Below are 6000 nucleotides of genomic sequence, written 5' to 3'. Positions count from 1 at the left end.
AGGATGCCTTTTCGAAGTAATTATATACATATATACACTCTCATATATACAATACTTCCAGCTTCTCTATAAACGGACTAGATTCTAATGGTCATACAATGGTAGATGCAATATTTTCAAAAATGTATTTATAAACAAAATATCCCGTATGCCCAAGAAAGAAAACTTGAAGAGGCCTCCCCAAAAGAAGACATTCGAGTGATTTTATGGAAAGAAGAAGTCTTCTACATATACTTGTAAAATTAATATCTTCTCTAGGCCTTCCATACAAGAAGAAGTAGAAGAAGTTATAGGTAGATGACCTTTAAGAGGTCATTTATATACAGAAGACATTCAGGTCATTGCATAAAAATGAAAAGCTTTCTGAGGCCTCTGTCGTATATCCTTTTAGGCATACACTTTCAAGAGTTAATCTACAGAAAACTCCTTCCAAAAAAAGGCCTAATTTTATGGAAAGAAGAAATCTTCTACATATACTTGTAATCTGTTTTCTAGGCCTGACATAAAATAATAAGTAATAGGTAGATGACCTCCAAGAGGTCATATATATACAGAAAAATCCCATATTTTTTCGAAAAAGATGATTCAAAACGCTTTCGAAGACCTTCTTCTGAAGATAGAAGGCCATGTTATATATAGATGACCATTAAGAGGTCATTTATATACAGAAGACATTCAGGTCACTGCATAAAAAGAAAAGCTTTTTGAGGCCTCTGTCGTATATCCTATTAGACATACACTTTCAAGAGTTAGTCTAAAGAAAACTCCTAAAAAAAAGGCCTTATGGAAAGAAGAAGTCTTCTACATATACTTGTGAAGCAAATCTGTTCTCTAGGCCTTACATAAAAGAATAAGTAATAGGTAGATGGCCTTCAAGAGGTCATTTATATACAGAAGATGCCTCTGTCATATTTCCAGACACTTTATAAAGTTCCTCTAAAAAAATCCCATTTTTTTTCGAAAAAGATGATTCAAAACCCTTTCGAAGACTTTCTTCTGAAGATAGAAGGACAATAGTCTTCAGCGGAAATGAAGGATATTTATTCAGTGCATAGGAGACCATCTAAATAGATGGTAGAAACCCTTCTAGAGTACTTCTAAATGGAGAAGGCTCTTCTACATATAGATGATAAAAAGCTCGTAAATATCGAAGACTTTTTTTTACCAGATAACTGATACGGATGGAAGACCTTGCATATCTATTTTTTTAATATAGAATAATAATAATAACTCTTATAGCACAAGTTCAACACATTGTCAAGACGAAAGTGCTTTCTGAGCCCTCTATCGGCTATGTCTGACTTTATTAATTTTTGAATTATTCTCTATATATTTCCCCATTCAAAAGTTATAAATTTAAATTATCAAATGCATATATTCGTCTAAATTTTTTGAAAGGAAGCTATTTTGTATAATGCAAGTAAGAGAATCTCTCCATTCCAACAACAGACAACTAGCATACCTATACATCTATACAATACATCCAGACACACACACACCCTCGAATCTTTAAAACTCCAACTAAAATATATAATACAGAAACAAAAATAAAATCCCCAAAACAAATACTTTAGTCTATATCTAAGGACAGTTGTAACTCGTGTGTATTTACATAACTAAAAAACAAATAACAACAACAAAAATAAACAAAATAACTGCTAGGGAAATTTAAACAAAAACAAATTCAATATAGTTGTGGTTTTTAATTTTTAAAACTGGTAAATGCCAACCAAACAAAAACAAGACATAGATGACTAGATAACAACAACAAGAATATAAAGAAATGAAGAAAAACAAACACAAATGTATTTGTATGTAGTTGAAGGACACACAAGAATAGATCCTTAAGAGAGTTAAAATAAAACATGTTAAGGGTTAAATGTTAAATAAAAGAAGTAATGAAAAACAACATAACTAGCAAAACAAAAAACACAAGTGATACAATTTAAATAAATAAAAAAACAAAATATTTATTTTCAGAAAATAATTAAAATAACAACAACTATTCTAAAAATAAATTAATAAATAAAAAATGAAAACAACAACAAGTACATAAAGTATTTTACAAAAACAAATCAAAATTAAAAAAAAAACAACAAGAACACAATTTGATAACGCCACAAAACAAAAAAAAAATAATTAACACGATGACAACAACAAAATGCTCAACGGTTTCGGAGCGTATTTCTAGCATAATACCTTATGTACTTCACAAAATAACAACAAAAACCAACAAACGAGAAAATGAGAAGAAATGTAAAACCAAAGCTTTTATTTATTTAAAACCAAAAAAAATAATTTTTTTATTATGATTTTTTAATGTATAAGAACAAAAAAAACGTATGAAAAATAAAAAACAAAATATATGAAAACACGAAAAATATATGAAAGACAAATATAAAATGAAATTCTAATAAAATAAAATTTAAATATGACATCGTTTAACTGTTCTCTCTTTCGTCTAAACACGCATTTTCATTAGCGTCCTTTCATCTTTACTTTAATTTTTCGTAAGTCGTAACTTGAAGACCTACCAGATGTATGCAATAGATAGATGAAATTCATGAGGCCTTCATGACATTTTCCAGCCTATTCGTTCTTCTATGGATATAGGGCCGTCCAAAGGTATTTCATAGTTAGAAATTTGCTTCAGAAGGTACTTTATGCATATGAATCGACGATATTCAATTGGTCTTCTACAGATCGGAACCCTACTCCAGTTCTTTCACAAACAGAAAACCTTCAATAGAGAGAAGGAGAACCTTGCATCTGATGTTTGAGGATAGAGTTCGAAGGCTTTCTACATACCTTTCCCAGACCTGTAAAAAGACTTCCTTATACTCTCTAAAAATTATTTCATTGTCCAGAGGTTTTTTTATGTCTGGAACATTAGATATAATACCACTCACTGCTTTTCTATGGACAGAAGACCTCTCAGATGTCTTTCTTTGAATATATAAGGCATTCCAGAGGCCTTCTACAAATATATCATACGGACTTCTATGAATATAGCTATATATAGTGGACTGCTATGTGTATAAGACCTAACAGATGACCTCAGAGGTCCGCAATGGATATTAGACCTAGAGTTCTATGAACCGAAGACCTTCCAAATGTCTTTTAAGACATTCCAAACGTTTCCTATGGATACAGGACCTTCCAAAGTAATGGAATACCTTCTACAGGTATTCTACATAAGTATTATATGAATAGAGGCCTTCTAGAGGTCTTCTATGGTTAATGAACCTTACCATGGTCACGTGCTGGAGGATTTCTACGCACAGAAGGCCTAGCTGAATACTTTTATGCATAGGAGACCTTCTATAATTATTTTATGCATAAAATACCATTGATCTTTAATGGATAGAGGACATTCCAGAGATCTTTAATGATAAGAATATATTCCGTAGTTTTTTGTGCTGAGGGATTTCGAAAGAAATTATATGCGTAGAAAATGTTTCATATAAATTATATAAACTTACAAAGGTCAACGTCAGACTTTCCAGATATATTTTATACGTCAGAACCTACAGAGGTTCTGAAGACTTACCAAAAGTCTTCTACAGAATAAAGACTCTCATGAGATCCTTTAAACGGTCAAATAGAACTTCTATGTATAGAAATCTGAAATTATCTAGGATATAATAGACGCTGAGATCTTCTATGGACATGCCTGAGATAGAGGACCTTCAGAGGCATCCTAAAGCATAACTAAACTCCAGAGCTCAAAGAACCTGTATCTTATAGAATCTTCTGTGTATAGAAATTATTTTAATGAAATTATCAACAGAATAAAATAGAGTCTGATAGAACCTCTTTGTATAGAAATCAGAAATTATCTATGATATCTTCTATGAGCATTCCTCAGATAGAAAGCCTTCCAGAGGCACCTTACAGAATAACTACCCTCCAGAGCTCAAAGAAACTGTTCGGATGCTGATATCTTCTATGGATATTTTTGAGTTCTATGAACAGAAGATTTTTTGACATCTTCTGTAGAAAAAAAATCTTGTAGATGTCGTCTCTAGTTTTTGTTTTTACTGATAGAAGTCCTTACCTTCCAGAGGTCGAATTTATAAATGTGAGGACTTCGTGGCTAAAGGATGGAAACCTTCCACAGAAGAATATACAGAGGGTTTCTGGTGATATTAAATCTGCCTTCTGGAAGCCTTTTATAAATAAGACGTCTTCTGTAGATCGAAGGTAGAAGTTGACATTCTGTGGATATGTCAACTTCAAGAGGTCTCCCAACCGCCTTCTATAGATATTCATACAGTTTAGTTCGAATCCATAGAGACTCATTTTGCAAATGTCTTCTGGTGATAGAAGACCTTACAGATTCTTTTCTTCCTGAGTTCTTTAATAGATTGAAGGACTTTCATATATCTTCTTTTAATATAAACTTGTAGAGGTCTCTACCAGACCTTCTAGGGGTCATTTATAGATGTAAGAACTGGCTTGGTTATTTTATGTATAGAGATCTTCTATAGGATAGAACATACACATTTTATCTACTGTCCTTGGTGGTCTTCTGTGGATATACAAAATTCAATAGGTTCCCTTCTATAGGTATTATATTCAGTTTAGTTCGAATCCATAGGACTCATTTTTCAGATGTCTTCTGGTGAAAGAAGGCCTTCCAGATTATTTGCAGATATGTGACTGAACTAATTCATATTTTAATATATACCTCTAAAGGCTTCCTTGGGTCGTTCATGTATATAATCCTTCAACAGAATAGAATAACATACATATTTTATCTGCTGACCTTAGTGGTATTCTGTGAATATACAAACTTCAAGAGATCTTCTATATATCGAAAACCTTTACTAAGTGTTCTACATATCGGTTGTAACCTAAAAAAACTTTTGTTAGAGGTATTCTTGTGAAAGAATACCTTCTAGACCCTTATATTTAAATAACTTCTCAATGTTCTTTTGGAGAAAATATAATTTCAAAGAGCTCTCATAAGATTTCCATGAATAGAAGTCAATAACCTCCTACAGCCTTGAAGTTTATTTTTACTCATAGAAAATCGCCTATGAATAAAATACCTCCCAGAGGCCTTCAATAGGTAAATGATTTTTCCACAGATCGCCTATGGATATAATCCCAGAGCTCTGCTATGAATATTTTACCTTGGACCAAATTCCTTTCAGAAGACTTATATGGATAAAATACCTTTCCGAGGTCTTCTATGGTTAGAAGACCATTCTGAGGTTTTATATACTTAGAAGATCATTCTGAGGTCTTATATACTTAGAAGACCATCCTGAGTTCATCTATTAAAAACTAGACGTGCTAGATGTTATCTATGGACATAAGACCTTCCAGAGTTCTTCTATGAATAGTAGACCATCTGTAGCTATTCTTTGTACTGTAAAATACCATTCAGATATCTTGTGTAGATAGAGGACCTTCCAAAGGTGCTCTAGACATTAACTACCCTCTAGAGGATATCTCGACAGATAGGAGTGAACCTCTATGGATAGAGATTCTGTTGAAAATTTTCTATGGCTACATAATATGGAGATGCCAAATACCATCTACAAAAACACAATACCTTTCAGATATCTTCTGTAGATAGACGGCGTTTCAGAAGCCCTTTATTGGTATTCATTGTATAAAAGGTATGCTATGTATAAAAGGTATGCTATGTATAAAAGTCCATCCGGGTATCTTCTATGGATAAAAAAAAAAACTGCGGAGATATTCTAAATGAGATATACTGGGCAACTTCCTCTGATGCCTGCTGCATTTGTGGTTTAAACATATAGAGACATCTTTCATCCCGTCTGTAAAGGCTTCCTGCTTTAGCTCGTCTATCTTTGTCATGTGTGTAAAGATTACCTTTAGTTCGTCCAATTGACTTTAACATATAGAATTTCTCCTAGAGGTTTTCTATGAATAACTTCGTCTATATATAGATAGAAGGACATCTAAAGATCTTATGTAGATATCATGGCTCCCTAAAACCTTCAATGATTCAAATATCTTAAT

Source organism: Musca vetustissima, unplaced genomic scaffold, assembly GCF_032173495.1.
Source record: "Musca vetustissima isolate MV318-11 ecotype Yass unplaced genomic scaffold, APGP_CSIRO_Mvet_v1 utg10841, whole genome shotgun sequence".
NCBI classification, from domain to species: domain Eukaryota; kingdom Metazoa; phylum Arthropoda; class Insecta; order Diptera; family Muscidae; genus Musca; species Musca vetustissima.
The sequence above is the reverse complement of the archived record's forward strand: the minus strand, read 5'-3'. Positions refer to the sequence as shown.